This window comes from Passer domesticus, chromosome 2, assembly GCF_036417665.1.
Source record: "Passer domesticus isolate bPasDom1 chromosome 2, bPasDom1.hap1, whole genome shotgun sequence".
Classification (NCBI taxonomy): domain Eukaryota; kingdom Metazoa; phylum Chordata; class Aves; order Passeriformes; family Passeridae; genus Passer; species Passer domesticus.
Window position 1 is genome coordinate 106,373,991 of NC_087475.1, and position 20,133 is coordinate 106,394,123.

Sequence of the window (20,133 nt, forward strand, 5' to 3'; positions counted from 1 at the left end):
AGCAGTTTGGCCCAATGTACCAGCTATGGTGTCTAAACTCTAATTCTCAACTGCACACTTAGGCTTGGAGTATGTAAATGTTGTAATGTCATTGTGTTAGTTATTGGGTATGTCAAATTAGGACTGTGAGCAAAATGAAAGAAAGCAGACTTCTTAGTTTTCTTTAAAATACGAGTTACATGCCAATAGAAGGCTTTTTTGGTGAAAACATATTTTTTCACTTGCCTTGAATTATCTTTGCTTTTCTTCGTCATCCCACAAAATTCTCTGATGACTAAACAATAATAATTTAAAGAAAACACTGACAAATTAGTTATTTTTACTGCAAACTTTCACCAGTAAACCTTGAGTGCCATTACTACCAGTGTGGATCAATGAGCTGCAACATGTCTGGTTTCCATTTAGACAAACAGCTAACATTTGCAAGATTTAATTGGTCTTTCAATTTTTTTTTTTTTATTTTGTAACAGCAAATATTGTCTTCCAGAACAGAAGGTTAATTAACTGAAATAGAAAATTTTCTAGTGTAATGTTGTTTAGACAACACTACAAAGAGAGAGCTTTGCCACCAAAAAGTGTGAGAGTTTGGATAGAATAAAATACTGCTCTGAAAATGAATCACTCCTAGAATGGTTTTCATTTCAGAAGTGATGGAATCATATTTTGGAGATCATAACAGCTTTTGCACAAAAGGTTAAATCAGCACTTTATGTTCCTTTCTGGAGCTAGGTACTTTAGATTCCAAGCTGGAGCAAATATATCTCTGTTGGTTGTTTTGGGGCAGTAAGTAAGCTGTGGGAAAAGCTGATCAGTTCTGAAGTAAAGAAATTATTGACTACTAAAGCTCAACACTTACCTCATTCAGACCTTGCCATCAGAGTTCAAGTAATTCTAGATGCTTTGAACAAGAGGCTGAAGCCCAAATCTGTAGGCACTGAGCTCCCCAGACACCTTGAGTGACCTGAGCTTTTGTACCTGCCTTGCTCATCTTCACCTACATGCCCTGGATCACTAGAGGTATCCTTGCTTCTGATCAGAGTGCTGACTGATAGGGAAAGAACAGGGCAGACTGGGGTAGATCACCCTTCTTTTCTGCCAGCATGAGTAGATTAGCAACAGGTGCTAATCTAATAGCTAATTAGCTATAGGTATTAGCATTAGCTAATAGGTATGATTGGCAGCACTTCTCATCCAGTGGCTCTAATGGATTTCAAGGAAATGCTAGACAATTGATTCACTACATTTACTGGGATCCTGTTCAAATCAGAGATTTGGAGATCTTTCCTTCCAAGAACAGTGGAGTGCCCTGTAGAAAGCACTGTCCTCTTTGCTTTCAGAACATGGCAAAATGATGGAAGGCTTCACAGTGCCATAAACCATTTTTTTTCCCCAGGTGTTCATGATAGAAGACTATTGATGATGCAGCTTGGCCTTTGGGAGGCATTCCTCAAGGCTTCATTTATTCCATCATTCATATTTCATCAACTAGCCAGGAACAGAGTGACCTTTTGAAAGAATGAGTACATTCTTGATCCTGATTTTACCAATAGAAGTAATGCGAAAATGAATGGAGAAAACAAAGGAGTGACAGAGCTCAGAACCCTGGGAGCCACTGCATCACTGCTCCAACATGGTGAAGGGTGAGAATGCACTAAAGGCAGGCATTTGAGGCTGGAAGAAAATAATTCCAATTCTCTTAATGCAAATACACTACAAGTGAGGCATGGCAATATTACCATTTGAGACTGTGCTATGTGTTCAATGTCCTTTTAAACTGAGATGTCTTGACCTGCCTTAACCCATTCACTTGCCCATCCTCCCATACCATTATCTAAACCTTCACTTATGTATTTGGAATTTAAAAAATTGTTGAAAGGAAGAAACATTATGCACACACTAATTAATCCATTATTTTCCTCAAGACAGTGGGGAAATAGAATATTTTAATCACATTTTAAAAGGCTCTTAGATGGGAGGCCCTGGAACTCACTTGCATCAGACTTTTTAAAAGACCAGCTTATCAGCCTGATAAAGATCAAACTGGGGATATTTTGCTCAGCTGCTTTCTGAGTTACGTATGGGAATCTGAGGTAGTGTTTTTTGAGTGTTTTTTTCTAAGTGCATAAGACACTTTTGTACAGTAGTACGTCTAAAACATAAATTTAAGAAAGAAAGAACAAGACAAAGCAAAGCTAGTTGTAATATTAAATATTCATATTTTCAGTGTGTTTCAGTAAACAAATGCCTGTGTTTTCAGGCATTTGTAAAGCTGGAGCTGCAAAAATCAGGTGAGATTCTTGACAGCAGTGGAAGAGCAAGACTGTTCTCTAAGTTAACAGATGCTTAGTACTTTGTATCTATGAAAAGTACAAGCATAGGAAAGCAAACATCAGTAGGGATTCCATCCTTCACGAACATGTATATGTGTTACAGAGTTGACCTCTGCACTTCACCTGGAGCAGAGAGAGTGGGATGTGTGTACATGCTGAATCATGAAACCATAGTGTTTCTTATCTTACTATTTGGTTGTTTCAAACTTACACTCATGACCTAGACCTCTGGAAAATACTCCAAATTATGAAAATATTCTGACAAATCTGGTGAAGGTAGACTTGTTACCTGAGATAAAGTTTATGGTAGAGACCTGGATTATTGGCTAGATGGCAGTAGAGTTTATTTATGTTTTGATGTACATGTACACTGTGTATCATACCACTTTGAAATTCAGCTTACTGTACTAGTGGAAAAGTTTCTAATATCACAGATCTACTCATCCCTGTGGTAACACTACTGTATTCTGTTACACTGAGCAAAAACCAATTTTCATAAGCACAGTTCACTGTTTGTCTCCATACTTCCTTCATATTAATAGAATGCAAAACCAAGCACTTGTCCCTTTTCAAGAATAGATTTCAAATTAACATTATAGAAATCAGCTGGATGCCTACTGCTGCAGGGCAGTGAAAGCTGTTTTCTCTCAGCTTCTCGGTGGACTCCCAGTTTATGTGTTTCCAATTGTCCCTCTGGTTTGTACAATAGAGGGTTTGGGCAGGATATGGGCTTTGGTTTGCTAATGTAGTCATGTGGTCTATGATAATTAATCCTCTTCATGGTGGGGACAGGAGAAGCTGTATGAGTGCCAGGACTTTTGTGTCCACTCAGGGAATGTCATTCAAGATCCTGGTTTAACTCCTCCAGCAGAAGGACCCTGTTGGTGTGGGAGTCTCTGTGTCTCCACAGAGTCTCCACAGGCAGGGTGGCTGCAGCTGGGGAGATCTGAAGTTTAGGCAACACAGCATGTAGGGGAAGCTCTGGCAGCCAATCCCTGTGATTCCCAAGAATGCTAAGAAAACCAGTGGTTTGCAGACCACATAAAATACACTATGGCAGAATCCCTGGAGACTGAACTTGTACAAGCCCTGTGGTGCAGTACCAGTCACCAGCCCACCAGATGCTGGCAGGGCAGGGGAAGCACAGACCAGCCTGGCCCAAATAACTTTCAGAGAATCCGGCAACATGCTGATGCCACCATTAAGTCACAGACCACCAGGATGATTTAGGTCTGGTCCCCTAAACAGGTGTTGATGCAGCTTGATGACATTATGCACCCCCTGTGTCTTTCAGAGAAGGAAACTGCCCTGCAAGGGAGCTTTTCACAGTGTCCTTGGCCTCACTCTGTAGCTGACTGGGACAGGTTTTCTGGGGCCTCAGGGAATGGACACACTGAGATTCAGGCTTGGATCTGAAAAACCTGAGGCCCAGAAGAGCTGTTTTACATCCTCCACCTCCTCTTTGATCCGCTGTTCACAGCATCCTGTGGAGTCCTCTGCTGCAGCTGAAGCTGGTGCCCCTCTGCAGCAGCAACTGCCTTCGGCCCTGCTGCTCTGCCCTTGCCTTACCACCTGTTGGGGGATGCGCTCTCCCAGGCAGCCTCAAGCCCGAGGAGATTAGACACATGCATATCTGAAATGACAGGGGGGTGCGAAATTTTAAAATGGCTTGTTCTCCTTAGTGCTGCTCCCCCACAGAACCCTGTCCCCCCGAGCAGCTGCCCCCTCCCACCCCCAAAGCCCCTTGGAGCAGCTGCTGTCCGTCTGGCTGCCTTGGTCTCCTTGTCAGCTGTTTGATGTCACCCATCAATCTTCCATCTTTCCTGCAAATCTCTGATGATCAAGTTTCACGTATCCAGGACTCTGGCCGTAAAGCCCCTTTCACTGGTATAATTAGTAATTAGAGGAATAATGTTAGCAAACTCCTCTTGGCATAAACAGACACTCAATCCCCATCTGTCAGGTCAGGAAATTCACATTAGGGTGAAGGCCCAATACAGATTTTTCTATCTGAGGTGAGTGACCGCACACGCTCTGCACTACTTAATTAAGCTGGCCACATGACATCAAGTGGGAGCTATTTATAAGTGACCACATCAATTATAAACAATTTTCAGTGTTTTGAAAGTCATCGCGTCTTTCCTGCTACGAATCCCCACAGGCTTTGAAAGGAATGGTCTCTCTCAGCAATGCTCTATAATGCTCTGTAAGGAGGCAGGGGGGTCTTTGATGACTGGTGTTCAAGTCCATGGTTTTTTTGGAGCTGCACTGTTGAGATGACACCATTCAGTGGAGTTATCCTGTCATTCAGGTGTAGCAGGTAAGGCAAACTGAAGACCAGATCTCTTCACTGTAGACCTCTTCACTTCAGCTAACAAACGCCTGATATTCTGCAGTGGGTAAAACTCAAGACAGGCTGGTTCAGACTGGAAACAAGGCAGCATTTATTTAATGTGGAACAGGCAAAATGGAATGTTTTATTATCCTGTAATAGACACTATAACTCAAAGATAAGATAATTTAAGGAAGCCCTGTGCCTTATGTTATGCAGGAGCATATGATCACAATGGCTTCTTGTGGCCTTATCATCTGTATTGTTTGGCTCCTCATAAGAACTACTGTTTTCCCTGGCTGAAGGGAAGGTTCATGTATGACTGAGGATCGAGCTTCTGGTCCTTCCACAATTATATGAGGGAAAGCCAGAAGTTGTACAGCTGGGCAAAGGCTCAGCAGCGGTTAAGATCAAAAATCCTTTTCTGTTTTTTTTGTTTCATTTATAGGTGTTGGTGCAACCAAAACAAAGATGAACAAGCCAAGTGTATGGCTGTGTTCCATGCCTGTAGCTGGGCAGATTGTAAATACAAAACCACAGCCCCACAACCAAGGCAATTCTTATGTGCCCATGGGTTTGTGTTGTTCTGTAACCCAGTTCTGCCTGGTCTCTCCAGGAGGAAAGCAATCTCTTTTAAGGTTTCTGAGCTAAACAAGACATAACAGCACAGAAGCTTGAGTCACACTCAGATGAGGACCCATTGCTAAATAGAAATGTGAAAATACAATCTGATTTTGCAAGCAGTATTTAAATTACCAAGGCCACTCCTTAGCTTAAAGAGACCTACCTCTAGGAGCTTGAGAGGGACAGGGTGAACCACAGCTGCTGGAGTAGGAAAGGAGGACTTTCTAAAGAAAGAGAAGACCTCTGAAAGTTATGTTTCCTGTTATAGTAATTTTCTTTGCAGGACGTGTAGCTGAAGAAGGATGCAGATAATTATTTTTTTTGTTGGAACCATTTTCAGGTATTTTGAACACTGTGTCTCAGTGTACTAAAAATCAAGCTGGAGATTGAGTTCACTGTTAGATACAAAATATAAATTAATACAGAATGACAGCACAAACTGTATGAAAAACAGGGTTAAATTCATACAGTAGCATAACCTCATATTTTTGACCTGATACATACCTCAAAATGCTGTCCTTATTTTAAACAACTTAAAAGTCTTTGACCTTAACAGTTCAATAGTACTGTGTTAAAATATTTTTCTGAATTATGTTCCTAGGCCTCAAAGAGGAAAGGTGAGCTTAAGGAAAAATAAACCAGTTATGTAGGATCACACTGACATCCTTAACAACTGATAACTTAAGGTCACTTTCTGAAGCCCCTGTCACTTGAGCTAACTGAAACAACTGGTAACAGCAGAGGTTTGCTATGTGACGGTGAAGGAGCATGAAAAAGAGATGAGGTCATACAATTTGTACTAACCCAAACTATCGGGTTTTGGAGAGAATGTGTGGCAGGAGAGGAGTGGTGAGATGCAAACTTTGTTCCATGGGGACTGTGATCACAGTGGATCCCTTCTGCCAGCTCCAAACAAGCTGTGATCCTTGTGTTACATCTCTCTTCCGTGAACTTTGCTGCAGTTCTTCCTTTTTCCTGTTCAGAGGTATATATTGAAGTTCAATCCCTTCTCCCCTGTGCCTGCCCCAGGTTCTTGGTTCAGCTTGTCTCTGACTCCCTTCTCTGATTTGTGTCACTAGCATTGACTAGTTCATTGATCAGTGTTTCCCTTCAACGCTGAGTTTACAGTAATTCTCCCTACCTGTATTTCTCACTATCTCTGTTGCTCTGTCCCACTCGAGCTTCTCAGAATCTTCAATCCCCCTTGGTGTTCACCCTTTTTTCTGTCTTCTGTGTGCTCTGCTCCTTCTCCAGCCTCGGGCTCTATGTAGACCAAGTTTTTTACCTTGTACACAACTCTTACTAGGATTAATTTCTCTCCTGCCACACCTCTTCAACTGACAGGTTTCCAAATAGCTTGTGACTCCATCCTTTTCCCCAAGCTGAGTCTTTCCTTTTCAGGTGCCTCCTCCACTATTCTTCTGAATATGGCCTTCCCTTTTACTCAGATTCCTTCCTGAGCATTCCAGTCAATTTCCTGCTCCGTATCAATTGTTTTTTATTCCTTCCCTTTTCCCTTTCCCCTCCACATCTGCTTCCATTCAGTAGGTCTTCTCCACCATTTTCTCTGATTGCCAGTAGCAGATCATCACAATCCTGAGGGGAGTCTGTCCTACCACTATTAACTACAGGAGCAGTAACTATAAGAAGCAACCTACTTGACTTCTTATGCATGCAGGGAATGCACAAAATCCTCAGTGGCTTCACATGTACAGCTCTGACCTGCGCATATCAAAATGTGACCTTTGAACTTGGCCAAGCTTTGATAGTTTTCACAATGAGAAAATGAGGAACAGTCCTGACTCAAAAGCCATTCTTTCTGATAGGACTACATTTTCCTTTGAACATTAATGCTACTACTACTTTAAAAAAATTAATTTCAGAATATGATCAATATGAGAAAAAAGTCTATAAATTATTTTTTTAAGTTAATTTTTCTAAACAAGTGTATTACCATGAATATGACCATGACCAGGCAGGGAAGGCTAGGAACAGAGAGGGAGAGGAGAAGGAAAAGTGAGAGGAGACTTGAAAAGGAAAAAAAAAATCTACCCCAAATGTGTCTATGACTTCATTTCTTTAGCAGCAGTTTCATTAATCTTTAACAGCATATGGTTATTATGGTCCTCTTTTTACTCCTCTGCTTGTGTTGTCTCCTACTTCATTCAATCCTTTGTCTAATTCCCTGTCCCCAACATTTTTATTCTTCAGTTCTGTACCTGTTTTGTCTCCTGCTGTATCTCCTTATGCTCACTTTGCACCTAATTTTGTTTTTCTTTCTTACTTCGCCTTTTAATTATCTCCTAAATCTCTTCTATTGGCTCCTCTCTCATATCATAATAATCTTTCCCCCCTCAGTCTACTTAATGGAATAATTCTGTCTATGAAAAAAAATGAAAAAGCCAAGAACAATAGCTATAAGGCCAGATGTCTGGACATCAGCATTCACTTGTGCTCTTACTTTTGGTCATACACAAAATGTGCCCAGCTGTTGCACTAAGCCCTTTAAACAATCAACAAATCCCTGCTCTGCCTGCCTGAATATATTAATGCACAGAACTCCATCTGGAATTGCTTGTCTTTTCTCAGGTCCTCTTAAACTACCTTGTACTTCTGGGTCTGATTGAAAAAGGATTTTATAAAGAATATTTGGAGAAAAAATTAGCAAATCTTGTCAGTTGGAAATCTCTTCATCTGACACTGTTTTCCACTGTGAAAGCAGTGTGTGTTTCCCCTTCATCAGTCTCTGTCCTCTGTTTGTCCTTCAGTTGCTTCATCTCCATTCCTCCACACATCAATGCTGTGCTGCAAATTGGCTGGAGAATGTGTCTGGTTTGACTATGTTTGAAAGCCCCCGGCTGCTTAGTGATAACACCTGTCCAACCAGTTAGAGAGGGTACAGATCTAATGGGGACTGGGAAGGGAGGCAGAGGCAGCTCTCTCCATTCAGCATGACACTGAGGGTTAATAGAAGGAAAATATTGATGTTTTATTGAATTACTCCTATAGGTCAGATCATATGACATGCCCAAGATCTAAACAATGATCCTGTTCTGGAGGAATGTGTGGTTCAGACTGATGAGATAAACCGTTTGCTGGAATATCTCTCTGAGTTCACTAAATTGCTTCCCTTATTTAATTACAAATTAATTGAAAACACTCCTTGCCCAGTGGAACAATACTTAAATTCTGATTTGTTGATAGTATCCTAATCCTGCTTCATATTCTGTAGACTCTCCCACAATTATGTCATCAGTTTTGCACGTTTTTAGACTTTGGCAAAACCTTTTATGCAGGACTCATTAACATAAATAAAAGAAAAAGCTGCAGCCCTGTGGCACACAAAGCCTCATTAGTCCCAGCCAGGGTGATGCTGACATAAATAATAAAGTGGCACACTTGTGTCTGATGTAAATTTGCTAGCAGAGGCGCTATCAGAGCTCAGAATGGAAAGATGTAGCTCTGTTAGCAGAACAAGGAGATGAGTATTCAGACAGAAAGCAAATTAAATCTTCCTTGCTAATGAAATCTTGCAGGAAGAGGCTGAGTTATGGAATCAGTTGAATTTGGAGCATCTAAAGGGTCACATGCCCTCTGCCTGTTGCATTCTAATCTTTAACCAGTACAAGATTATGCACCTTGCTGCACTTTTCAGTGCTTAGCACAATCTTTCTCTTGATATCTGAAGGGAGGCAGAAACTACCTTGAAGCAGACAGCTCCACAGTGTGGTAGAAAAACCTGGATGTCAAAGAGAAAAATCAGAGTTAACTTTCAGTGGACAGGAAGCAGGTTGCTAATTTTTCAGTCAAGTCATTGGCCTCTCTGTTTGGGATGATACAGCATAGGTAAGGTACTTATCAAATTCTTACAAAACATCTGTCAGTCAGCATCACAAAGTATTCTTACTCAGTTAACTCAACACTATAAATTCAAATCACTCTCCACTTTCCTTCACACAGATAAAAGCTCATTCTTTGCCTTCTATTCTATAGCTGATGCTTTTCCCGAAACACTGATCATATAAACAATTTATACAGTGTACCAAAAATCTGGGGAATTTTGGACATCACAAAGAAGAAAAGATATGATATGATTGATATGATATGATATGATATGATATGATATGATATGATATGATATGATATGATTGATATGGAGATTCTGGGTCTGGATTTATCAGCCATCCCTAGCTTCAGTGAGGCCAGGATCCTGGGAAGAGGGAATGTTTTATGCATATTGGCTCTACCCATTTTGGGTCAAAAAGAGAAAGTTAGAGCCTAATAGGCATGTGGTACAAATCCTAGGGCTGTGGGGACACATTATCTCAGGAAGATGCTCCTTTAGAAGGCAAATAATACTTCCCACTCCCATCTCTATGGAATTTACTTCAAGTATCAGCCCCTCCCTGGTACATAACAGTGATCTGCTTGTGAAGTAATGAAAGAATGAATTGTAATGGCACAGTGGCTGAGTCCCCACAAAAGTCACATCCTTAGGGGTGCAGGTGGAATGGTGAGAGTGACTACCATCACATGAATGCCAAACAGCTACAGAACACTTTTAGTTAGCTCACAGATGGGCATAGTTCAGAAGCTTCTCTGAATTATGCCCATCTGTGTTGTAGATCTGGAAGGATGAGATTGCATGTGCTGTTTTCCAAATACCTGGGTCTCTTATCATAGAGGAACCAAAAAGTCTGAAGCCCTGCATTTGGTTGGGCTATTTAGCAAGGATCCCGGGAAAATAAGTTGGTAAATACAGTCTGGGGTGCTGTATAAGCAAGCAGTTTCACTTTTAATCAGCTAGAGCTTATTTCAGGCTGGCATTACCCATCCTAGATACAGCTGGGTGTTCTGGTAGTGGCTCCAGGACCCACCTGGACATCTGAATCCTCACGAGCAAAACAGGTACAGAGTTGCTGCTAGTTCCAGTCTTCCAGTGGGGTGGGGAGATCATCTTCCTCTCTAATGGGGGTGGGGGAGATGGATATGTCCAGTCCCTGTGTGATGGGCACTCTCAGCTAGCTCTTTTATAATTCCCAATATGTAATGTCCCCATCCATTCCCAATATTGTATCATCAGTCAGAGAAATTTTAATAGTGCCTTTTCCTGAGCAATACTGTTCAGTGCAAATATTCTCAATTCCGTTCTCCAAAATAACCCTGAAATAAAAATCACAATGTACCCGAGAAATAGGGATCATGAATCTGGGATTGCAAAAAATGCCCAGGCTTGTTTGGGTAATCAAGTAACAGAAGTATTAATATATTGATGGATATAGTGAACAAAAGGCTGTATCAATTAATATGGATAATGGACTATATATATGTGGACATATATATCACATATATATGTCTTGCTAGTGTGGGAGATCTCAAAAGAAAAAAATTTTCAAGTTATACAGTTTTTTTGTGTTTGCAGTGTCCCTGGAGTTTTCAAGATAAGGAAAATCTAGCAGTGGTTCCAATGAGTACAGGGACAAATGACTGAGGACTTTTAAAGATCATCTGAGGACTTTTTAAGGTCATCTAAAGGTACATGCAAAGACTAGGTACTGTATCCCTGTCTATGTTTTTCTAAAAGCCAATTCACAGCATTTCTAACTTCACTTTTTCTAAGGCTAAAACAATCCCCGTTCTACTATTTTGACGTGGTTGAAGTCAATTTAACAAAAACCAGGAAGATTAGTTTCTCTTTAAATACAATGGGAAGTGGGAATGGAAGAGAGCAAGAGACGCAAAAGTCATGGACTGCTTAGGGCAGAGAGGAAAATGTTCACAAACTGCTGACAAGATTAATATGGAGTTGATGGGAAACGCTTTCACACCAGGGTGCCAACAAATAAACACAATTCAAAAATATCGTCCCTGCTGCACTGGGTAAGGCGGATTCCCAGCAACAGAGAGGGAGGGAGAGCGGGAGGGGGAGACATTTAGAGAAGGCGGGAGACCTGTTTGCTCTGTGAAGCTTCATGCCCAAAATTCCTCTGTTGGAATCTGATAGCGGGGGGCTAGCTGGGCCAAAGGGTTACTGCTTTCTGCATTTAAAAAAAAAAAAAAAAAAAAAAAAAAAGAAGCAAGTAGGGAAAGAAAGCTTGGGCAGGGGAGGTTGAGGACTGTGTGTGAAAACCTGAAGATCAAGTCTGTGCACAGCTGCTGTGGGGCTGGGAGCTTCCACCTGCTGTGAGGGCTGAGCTGACTTCATGAGTGCTGCAGGATTTGCAGAACCTGGAGATGAACAAAAGGGTAGAGTCCTCTCCGTGCTTACACATAGTAGGAGGCTGTGCCTGGTTTAAGTACCACATATATATGTCTTGCTAGTGTGGGCTACCTCAAAAGAAAAAAAATCAAAACACACTTGTGGGGAGGTAAGCTGGAAGAGCACCTCCACAAGCTGAAAAATGTGCTGAGACTAACAGTTTACAATCACTTTACTAAATTAAAAAAAAGAAAATCTGATTATTTTCCTTTTACCTTTGACCTTTTCTGTCTTCGTTCTCTTCTTCCTCTGCCTTCTCTCATCTCCCTTACATGCTGCCATATTCTACTATTGAGGGAAATGCTGCCATTTCACTGCCAATCACCTGTTTAAAAATGCAATTTAGATAATATTTCAGTTAAGCTGGGTTGAAATTGCCAGGCTTGAAAATTGAACAGCGCTGGATTATATGTCTATATATATCAGCAGAGGAGATTTAATGAAATTGTTCACTAATGAAATCTTAGCTTTAAGACTTCACATCCCTTCAGGGAAATGTGACATTAAGAGCCCTGTGCCTCTATGACAGCCAAGAACTTTAACTGAGATTTTACTCAGTAAAACTTTACAATGGATTTACAGTAGTCTACAGTAGATTTTACTGTAAACAAATAATATAAAACATTGCTGAAGTCAACTGGTGAAGGCTACCAGTTACATAAAAATGTGTTAATCTCCTTGTGGTTGAAAACACAGACATCTTAGTCCTATCTTGCAACTGTACACTCTTGCAGTCCTAAAACCTCTATCCCATGCTGCTTATTTTCCCCATCCCTTTCCACTCCTGCCATTTCCCCTAGGCAAATCTACTTCCTGCCCTCTTCCAGCCTCCAGCCATTCAATGTCTAGTGCAGGCTTTGCACACAACAAACCACACAATGTTTTAGTGATGTGCAAAAATGGGGACTATGAAAGGCAATAAGCGGAGTCCCTCTCCTTGCCTGTTTGAAAGGGAATGTTTAAACCTAGGATTCCATAGGAAAAAGGCACTGGAGGAACTCTGTCACACCACTCCACCTGCACCTCTGTAGGATGAGGAAGGACAGTTTTGCTTTTGGGGCTGGTCCAATTGGTCTTGTAACCTTTGGGTTCCCACAGGAGCATGACAGCTCTGTCTGTGTAGCAGCTAATGCCTTGCAGTTGACCTCCAGGGTCAAGGACATTGTGCTGATCTGATGACAATAATAGTTCTGTTGACAGATGCATTTCAGCAGCTGTACTGCCACTTGGTGGGACTTCAAGTTAACTCTTCCTGTGCCACCTGACACCAGTGGCTCAATTGTAACTTGCATGAGACAGATCATCTACAGCCCCTTTGCCCTCCACACAGTATAAACCTCTCCAAAATAAACTGCCTCATCACTTTAAGGAAGAAATATGCAGATTCTAAATACCAAGCTCTCCCTACAGCCTCTCCTTCTCCTTGACTTAGTCTGTCCAGCTTTATGCCTCTTCCCTCTTCTCTCTATTTGCTTCCTCTCAAATCCCTGCTTCATTGTTAAAATGCTCATTTAGACCTTGTGATCTTTTTATGGTTCTACTCCCTGCCACTGAGACCAAAGTCTTCCCCTGATGAAAAGCCTGACTCAGCTGCTGCACTGAGGATTCTGGATGACTATTTTTGATGAATCTCCTTCTTGCTCTGTCTCCAGTCTCTCTAATTTCTTTCTCTGAATTTTTAATCTGTCTACCTCTTTCTCCTTCATTGATGCCCAGTCCTTATTTTGAATGACATCCCTGGTTTCACTGGTGATGTTTTGAACTTAGATTTCTTTTCTCTTTCATCCTCTTCAATGCCGGTCCAATATTCTTATGCACCCACTCAGATGTTCTTACAGCACATTTTCTGTGGCACCCTGTCTTCTGATAAGTCTCTAAGTGTCTTCCTCTTTATTTTGTTTCATCCTCACTTCAGCCCTTTCAGAATCTTCGTGGGGTCTGCTTCCCTAACAACATCTCTAGCATCTGTGCTTATACCTACTCTGCTTCATTTATCTTTGACATGTTTTTTGCCTTGTTTTCCTGTTGACTTCTTTGTTGCCCCAAATAAGTGCGTTTTCAGCCCTGTTATCTGAGTTTCCCTTAGGACTTGTATAGGTGATTTAGGAAAGCAAAGCTATTCCCAGCTTTCCTTACCCATGAAGCTGCAGCAGCAGCTGTTATTCCTGCAGTGACTTCGCTGAGAAGCACCACAAACATTGCGGGATGCTGCCTGGAGGCCAGATCAGGCCCAGCTCCATCCCTCAGTATTCTTGGAATACTCCTGAAATTTCATGACAGCTACACCTGAGCCCAGACCTAATTACCCCATGTACAACTGGTTTGTGTATGTGGACAGCAAGATGAGAGAGCATCCCAAAAGGGCTGTAGCCTTTGGATCTACAAGTCTGACAGTCCCAAGCTGCAATCCCGTAAGAGGGAAGCATGTCCTTTGTGTTTCAGGACTGGCCTATAAAAATAGAAATAGATGGTTATCCTGCATCTGGAAAATAACAGTCTGGTGCTTTCTAGCCTCTTACTCCAAGATCTTTTTTTCCCTTCCCCTCCCTCTCCCATATTTTAAAGACTAAATATTCTGATACAATTGAAAGCTCCTTCTTGGGTAATAAAAATGGCTTTGGAATCCATTTCTATAAAGGTGAAAAAATACACAACTGAGGAAAGAGAAAGAAATGTAAAATGTGTAAGATTTTTAAGAACTTTTGCAATACACACAGAATTAGAAATGTCAAAATGCTTTTTTTTTTCTTTTTCTTCTGCTTTTGACATCACGGTACCATTTTAGATACACATTTATTTTAATTTTTACTTGTTTCCGTTACTGGACTGTTTTTTCTTATGCTTAATTTTCCACTGACTTTACTGAAATTCTTTGAAGACTTGGGAGCTTTTATGGAGCAAACTGGCACATCTTTGTCCATATCCTAGCAAATACAAATTGGTCATGTGCCTAAAATCACCCACACAGCTTCCTCTGGCACACACTGCTCTTCCTGTCCTAATCGTAAGAACAATCTACAAATTAATTTCCCAGTGAGACTACAACATTGCTTAACACCCATTTTTGATAGAGTATTTGGGAAGGGTTTGAACTACCAGAATGATATGGATCAGTACAAGCACCCTCCTGCTGCCTCTCAATTTTATTAGATTAAGGAAAATTGATCTATCTCCAAAGTTACTCTCTAGGCTTACTATTGCATATGGCTTTTTCCTGTTCTGGATTTAAAGAAATAGTGCACATTTCTCCATTGTCATCTCTTAGCCACAGTAATTTTGTCAAGTTTGGAAAAAGAAATAGTCAAAAAGAAAAGAAAAATTTTGAGAGGCTTGTATTTCTGTGTTTCAAATATATTGGATACATATTTTTTAATGGACAGCAGTGAAGTGGTAATTTTCTTCTAAATGTGATATTATATAATTCTGCTAATCACCATGATGCTTGTACATCCCTTGTTATCATGACTGTAGTGAGTAAGTGATAAAAACATTATTCTCTCCCTTTCCTACAGAAAAATGTTAAGTTTGGCTTGATTTTCTAAATGAATGTACCACAAAAAGTATTATTACTTAAAAACAGCAACAAAAACAAACACCCCCTCCCCCCAAATAAACAACCAAAACCAAGCCATTCTAAATATATAGGTATTGCATTTGTTTCTAAAAGTGGCAAGACTGAACATTCACTTACTTTTCTGTCGAAAAATTCTGCAGCCTGACCTGGGTCCTGGCCAGGCTCCTGCTTCCCGTGGTCAGAAGCCTCCCTCTATCGACCAATAATCTCACTGTTCAGGAGGAGGGAGCTTTGGCCAGAAGCAGGAACAAGACCTGATCTGCCAGGTATCTGGGACCTCTTGGAAATGGTCTTCAAATCTGCCAACAAAATAAGAAAGTAATGATTTTATCTGCATAGTTTTGAATAGTCTCTACACTGATTTCTTTTTGTTGATTAAATGTGTGCTTATACTGCTGAATGAGTTGGTCCAGGAGGACTAGGAAAATTAATTTTTTCTATTGATACAGAATAAAATTCTCTTTCTGCTGTTGTGTCTCTGTTCCTAATGATAGTGAAAAAAGGAAAAACTTTGGCCTACATGTTTCTTACCTGAAGGGCCTTCAAACAAGAACTGTGGAGAACGGAATCAAGAACTGGTTCTAGCATTCAGGGGTGACTGCACCACCTTGGCTGTATTAACACAGTTATCATTTGAAGCCACTCACAAAAACTAGAAAAAATTTGCTGAACCTGTTCTTCCATACTTCTTTGGGACAAGCACTCAGAATGCATTGTTATGTATATAAAGTAATTTTCCTGGCTCCAGTAATATTTTTTTTTTAATACATTAGAGTCAATAAATATATGCTCTGGTTTTTGGTTGTTTATTCAAATGAGATTATCGTGAGAAGATACAAATTTGCAGAATTGTACTTACTAACAAATCCCAGTGCACCAAACAACAGAGAACCATACTCAGGCAGGCAAGTAAGCAGTACCCTTTCTAAAATGTGCCTTGCCCTGAGTCACGGTGATGATGGAGCAGATCCTCACACTTTGTAAACCAACATTGTGCCCTTAATGCAGTGGCATGCTGGTGAAGTACCACTGGATGCCTAAATTGTCTGAGAGAAACTGACATGGTTCTGGGCTTTGTCACGTGTACTGACATGCTGATTTTTTATTAAAGTTTAGGAGTGCACAAGAGAACTGGACAATGTACACTGTGCTGCTCTTTTGAGTTTCTTAGGAAGGCTGCAATGTGCACCCAGAGATTTTAACAGGGCTGCTCAGAAGGTGCAATTGGGAGCATGAATTAAGAAAATGGAGAGAGTGAGAAGGCTCAGGGAAAGAGGAGAGTTTGAACATATTTTTAGACTTGCAAGACTACAGCTGTGGGAATAATTTAAAAAGCACATTTTTTGGATAATTTATTTTTGAAACTCTGCAAAATTTGTCAAATCATTTATTTGATGAGCATTATTTGACCAGCTGTACAGAGAGCCACACTGGAGTGCTGTAATGAGTGCTTTGGAATGCGACCAGCGTTAATGTGCCTGTGATAGCTGGATAATTCTTTTACCCTGCTCATTTCTGTGGTTTGCCTGTAACTATGGCCCCACTTGATTGCTGTTACGATGTGAGCTTTGAATTCTCTCTCTCCTTTGGCCTTTTCCTTTTGGCAGTTCCTGCCGAGCTGAGCCCTGATTAGAACCACAGCAGGTCATTTGATCTTCAGATGGCTATAAAAGGTCTGTGCAAGTGACCATCTCGCTCCTGTCCCAAATGGATGATCACGCATAGTGCACATTGCCGCACTCCTGGCAGGACTTCAGCAAAACTGGCGAGTTTTCCCTTCTAGAGCTAAAGCATAACCCACGGTACAAGGAGCAATTCTATTAAATGTCCCTTTAAACTGTCAAATTTAGCAGGAACTTTAAAACAGATCAGACTTTAAAGTGATGAGGGAGAAGTACTGTTCCCCTGCTTGAAACTGCAGCTGGGTTTGTTACCATCAGGTGTGATATGAAGTCAACATTTTCCTTGATGACTTTTTCCTTTGCCATTGTTGCAATCTGGCACTGGAGATCAGTGCCTCATTCCAGGTTTTTAAAGGGAGCTATAACTTTCCTGAAAGATTTTATTCCTTGTCTCCTTCTAAATGGATTTCGTTATTTTGTAATTTCTCAAAAATGAGTGAGTTTGATAAAATCCAGATATTTGGAATCAAGGTGGAGAGTTCAGATAATAACAGTTTTACTGCAGAAAAAATAGAGGTTTAAATACTCATGCTATTAAGTAAAGTTTATAGTAATGTGCTGTTCTCTTTCATTCATGGGGTTCTTCAGAATACTGATGCCCTTTCTTGAGAATCTTGTGCTGTTCAAGTGCTGGTGGCATTTCCAGGTGAAACAGCATCTAGGTTATCTTCCCACCTTGGTGGGAAACACTCAGGAGAGGAATCTCCATATCTCAGTATCTGCATGTACCTTGCTTTGTTCAAAGACACATTCTCTGGAGCACAGGCCTCTGAGTGCTGGACACAATTCCTTCTTTGGGAATCTCAGCCTCTGATACAACTCACAAAAGACAGTGTTTTGAGAGTTCACTTCAGTCAGTCATTGAAACAGAGAGGGAATTTTTCCAGTGCTGTCCTTAGACACAGATGATATCAAAGGCTGAAATTCATAATACAAAAGATCTTCATATAATTGAAATAATCCCCCCCCTTTTTTTTTTTTTTTTTGCTAATTGCAAGTATTGTCTGGGATGCCTGGTACAGGAACAACACCAATTTTGCTGTCATTATTTGTTTTTGTTATTTCAGTAATATTTAAATGGTGGACTTACAGAAGTCTGAAGTTTCAATCCCAGCTTGAAGGTCAGCTCATTGACACTACTTTGGGCTCAGCTTGTGGCTAAAGGTCCCAGTAGGAAAGAAATATAATTTTGCTGTTCTGTCAAACTGTCCTTTAAGATCTCTCAATACACTCTACAGTTCTCACAGGACTGATCTTAGGTTTGAAAATATTAATAGGAAATGGCTTATGAGATTGAAGTAGCCCATTTTAGTTTTTTTCCCCAAAAAAGTTATCCTTATAAATACTTTTAAAAATTACAATTCTTAAAAATATAATGGAAAGAAATTATAAAATATAAAGCTTTTTGGAACATATGATCTCATTTCCAGTTTTGGTCATTTTCACTGATCAGCTGATATGTGAGTGTTCAAATCAAGGATTTTTTTTAACTTTCTTTGTAAAAAATCACAATAAAATATATTGAGAAGAATGATCAGCTAAGGAAGAGAAATGTAGTTTACAAGGTGACCTATAGAAAAACTGAAATAAACTCTGACTGTTCAGTTAATCTTATATGCAGATAATTAACATTATCATTAACAGTGCTACTTCGGCATGTCATGATAGCTTATAAATATAAAGAGGATATTCTTATTGTCAGGGAATTAATTTTTAAAATTTCAGGTATATTTTGTTTTCATATTGGAAGTATTTTAGCTCATTCCAAACATTGGTGCAGAAATTAAAAGCTAAATACTGGAATGCCAACACAAACTCAAACCTAAATTCCTCTTTTATTAGTGTTCAATCACACTTACATTACACAAAGTTATATCACAGAGTTCTGCCAGATGTCAGGGAACAAAAACTCACACACTACCAGGTGAGGAGAGGGCGAAGAAATCTATGTTGCAAAACCAAAGGCCAACCACAGAAATATTTTGGCAATAGCTTTCATGTGAGGGGCTCATATGTGTCTCCTGGAATGCAAGTTCAGCAGTACAGCAAGAACTTCATGTGCTGAGATGGCCAAAGATGCCACTTTGCCCTGGCTTTTCTGCTTTGGTCCTTTTCTGGAGGCATCACCTCTTTTAGGAGAAGTGCAAGCATAGGAAGTGCATGTGTGCTTAGATGCTGCAGCTCACACACTGGCATTTCAGTTTGGTCCAAAAGCTACAAAGCTGCTTTGTGATGGGTGGTAGGAACAGACATAATGTCTGTCCTCCCATTTCAGGAAAATTAAGCAGAGCTTCTCCTTACTAGTGAACAGTTCCCGTCAGAAGGAACTGTAACAGGACACCATTTATTTACATTGCATGACATTCTGAGAAATTCTAATATTTCAACATTCATTTCTCTTCCCAAATCAAAACACAAATCATAGGATTACAGAATATCCTCAGTTAGAAGAGACCCACAAGGATCGTTGAGTCCAACTCCTGACCCTGCACAGGAGATTCGAAGAGTCACACCATGGTGCCTGAGAGCATTGTCCAAACACTGCTTGAACTCTGTCAGGCTGGGTGCTGCAACCACTTCCCTGGGGAGCCTGTTCCAGTGCCAACCACTCTCTGGGGGAAGAACCTTTTCCTAATATCCAATCTAAACTGACACAACTCAGGCCGTTTCCTCAGATCTTGTCACTGGTCACCACAAAGAGATCAGTGCCTGCCTCTCCTTTTCTCCTCTCAAGGAAGTTGAGCAATGAGCTCTCCCCTCAGTCTCCTTCAGGCTGAACAGACCAAGTGACCTCAGCTGCTTCTCACAAGGCTTCCCCTCAAGGCCCTTCTCCACCTTTGTGGCCCTCCTTTGGATGTTCTCTTAAAAAAACCCCAAAAAACAACAACAACAAAAAAAAACCCCAAAATTTCTCCTTAAAAAAAAAAAGATATTCAGAAACAGTGAATGTTTATATATTTATTTAATATCTTGCCCAAGATAAACTCCTGAAACTGATGATGTTGCTTTGAGCTGATATGGTTCATCCTGTGATCCTGTGAAACATCAACCCATGATACACTGAATTCTCCCCACTAAAGCCAATGCTCTCTGGGGAGTTCCTTGTCTGATGCCCCTTTGTCACAGCTCTGAATATAGCTTAGTAGCTGGATTGCAACCTGCACCAATGATCAGTTTTTGGTTAGAAAGGAAGCACCATGACATGAAGACGAAGGTAACTCACAGGGAACTTGTCTAACAGAGCAGAACTTCAAAGAAGCAAACAGAACACACAATTCAAAGAGTTCAAAGAAGCAATGGTCTGATGGGGAAATACAATTCAAGAATGTACT

At 40.6% G+C, this 20,133-nt stretch overlaps 1 long non-coding RNA gene across 3 annotated transcripts in view; it reads left to right on the forward strand.

Annotated features, from left to right (window-relative positions):
- LOC135294719 (uncharacterized) overlaps positions 1-20,133 on the forward strand; it is a 74,806-nt gene that overhangs the window by 7,435 nt on the left and 47,238 nt on the right. The window contains exons 1-3 of one of the 3 annotated variants that reach the window (XR_010356790.1): positions 9,767-10,038; positions 10,126-10,194; positions 10,709-10,838. This is a non-coding gene — a long non-coding RNA (uncharacterized LOC135294719). Of the gene's footprint in view, positions 1-9,766; positions 10,195-10,708; positions 10,839-20,133 lie in introns of those variants that run through there. The other 2 variants (XR_010356787.1, XR_010356792.1) reach the window with 2 other exon arrangements.